Source organism: Wolffia australiana, chromosome 11 (genome assembly GCF_029677425.1).
Source record: "Wolffia australiana isolate 7733 chromosome 11, ASM2967742v1".
NCBI classification, from domain to species: Eukaryota; Viridiplantae; Streptophyta; class Magnoliopsida; order Alismatales; family Araceae; genus Wolffia; species Wolffia australiana.
In genome coordinates, this window is record NC_135845.1 from 5,065,001 (window position 1) to 5,067,878 (window position 2,878).

Consider the following 2,878-nt stretch of genomic DNA (forward strand, 5'->3'; position numbering starts at 1 on the left):
GCCCAACGGGCCGTGATCGCTTGGTTGCTTACCGGCCCAGTCCGATGTGTAGGTGAAAATAGGTTGTGGCATATAAATCCCATATCAAAAAGTTTTATAATGTAAAACACTAAAAGACCTATGACATATATCTTCTATACAATTTAAACATCTTACCACTCTTGCCTACGCAGACATATTTGTCTCCGTGGGCCTATAATGGACCACTATGGGGGCCTCTCTAGTGGCTTGATCACCTTACATTCGTTGGCATGTGGTCAGCCTGGTCCTTGATGCATCGATAGGCCACTGGCTCGCCTAATAAACACAGTTGTTTTATTATTATTCTTTCATCTTCTTCAATAATTTTCTTTTTTATTCCTTTCTTGGACTTGACTTCTTCCCTACTAAAATATAGACTGCCATACAAAATATAGTATTAATCTCATAAAAATTAACAATGTCTTGAACATATTTTTATTAAGAAATTCTTGGACTTGTAGAGCATGTAAAAAATGACCTTAAAATGCATAATTTTATCACTTGATCTATCTAGTCCATGACATGCAAATTCTTGTTTAGTTGAAGATAATACACATGAAATGATCCCAAATGACTTTAAAATATGTATGATTGCATGGCACATTTTGGGTCTATCAAGGGACTACTCATACGTGATAATCGATGAAGAACAGGTTCCATGAGAGAATCGACACACTCCTTTTGTATCTTCTTGAGCACAACATGTAGCTTGGAACCCCATGTGTTAGAGACTCAACCTATTAATTTTGGTTAAATTGATGTGACATTAATTATTTTATATGGCGAGATAGTTAATAAACTTGGAAAGCCAATAAAGGTTATTGGGCCGCTGGAGTCATTAACTAAACTCAAACATAGGCCTAAAGGGTCATACACAAATGTTCTTTTGAACAATGAAAGATATACTTAAAGATTAGGGGTTTTATGAAAAATACCAAGTATAAATAGGAAAAGGCCTTGAATGAAATTCGCCTGGGCCAAATTTATTTAGGGGCCTTGCCCTTCTCCCTTCTCCCCATTGCTCCACTCCATTTTCGATGCATTCAGGATGGTGTAATGAATGCACCAAAAGTTGAAGGGAGGTTGTCAAGGCGAAAGAGGAGATTTCACGTGATGAGGATCATGCTAATACTTATAGAGGCTGCTCAAATGAGCAGCTCTACATGACTCGTTTAGAATCAAAGAAATCACAGATAATAAATATGCAAAGCTTCTTTGTTTTCATGTTTTAATGGTATCATTACAATTTTGTCAAAGTCTTCCCATGGGAATCCATTTAAGTTCTTCACATAGATACAGGATTTAGAAACCAACATGTGGCTCCTGAAAGGGATTGGGGGTTTTAGATCGTGAGGAAATCCCATTTCTTAATACCCCTATTCTCCCTTCATCCGGAGCTATCATAACTTGGGCTCATCATGCCGTACTTGCTGGAAGGTAAAAACATGTTGTTTGGACTTTATTAGCTACCATTTTATTGGCTCTAGTATCCACTGGTTTTAAAGGAACTGAATATCACCAAGCACCCTCTACTATTTTGGACAGTATTTATGGTTCTACCTTTTTCTTCGCAACGATTTTTCATGGTTGTCATGTGATTATAGGTACTCTTTTCTTCATCACATGTGATATTCGCCAATATCTTGATCATCCAACCAAGGAGCATCATGTTGAATTTGAAGTAGAAGCATGTCACAAGCATTTTGTAGATGTGGTTTGGTTATTCCTATTTGTCTTTACATATTGTTTAGGAAGTATATGAAAGAGCAAATTGTGACGTGAGGATTGAAAACTTGAAGACAAAGAGAATCGGGCTATTCCAAAGAGTTACTCTAGCATTCCCTTTGTTGATAATATCAAAATAAAGTTGATTACTTCCTAAAAATATATCTGTATTCTGGCACATAAATGTAGGGATCTAAGAGACTATATCAGATTATGTCTACTAAGAAATTAAGACAAAATAGATCTTGGTCTATTTTAGAACATCCACATAACAGAAGCATCTTCCTAGTATCACATTAATTACATAACATCTGGAGGCCTAAAATTGTAGCATAATCTATTACATCGGCCAAACAATATGCAATGTACAAGACATCCATCAATGGACTTTGGCTAAAGAACTTTTTCACTAGAAATCAGATTTTGAGAACTATCAAAAATTCTCAAGATATATTGTGACAATTAAGTTAGTTGTGTTATACTATAATAACAAATTCACCTTCACCAAGTTTAAAAATATAGATATGAAGTGCCTAGTTTTCAAGGAGAAAACTAAATTTGGACAAATGTGTACAGAGCATATTGGGACAACTCAACGATTGCGGATAAACCTACCAAAGGCTTACAATCTAAAGCTTTTTTAGAGCCTAGTGCTCATATGAGTGTTCTTACTTAGGAAGAATATGAACTTTAGTGGGCCTTTACATATGATACTCTTGATTTTGGACACATAAAAATTCTACAATCCCGAAGGTTGTTTATGTTTATCCATTTGAATATTGATCTTTGTAAAGTTGGAGCATTTTGATATTTAAATTACATTTTGTGAAATGTCCATGCAACATATCAATACTTGATACCTGTTCCTTTGTGTTTTTTCAATCAGACATATCATTTATTATTTTCTCCATAAATCAATGTTTTGTCCAATTTTTTTATCAAGTTCAGATCGTTGATTTGGCGATAGCATTCGATTAATATACTTTTATTTCCACACATTCATATAAGACACTTGGTATTCTAGCTCCTATGATATTTCTAAGAAAAAAAAGCATAGATGATTTTTTTTGGCTCACCTCCGCAAATTTGTCGTAAAAGCTTTTATAGTCTTACTTTTAATTGAGGATGCATG

The 2,878-nt window shown here is 34.7% G+C and overlaps 1 pseudogene; it reads left to right on the forward strand.

Moving 5' to 3' along the window:
- LOC144709597 (cytochrome c oxidase subunit 3-like) overlaps positions 1-1,783 on the forward strand; it is a 9,914-nt pseudogene extending 8,131 nt beyond the window's left edge.
- Positions 1,784-2,878: the final 1,095 nt, after the last annotated feature.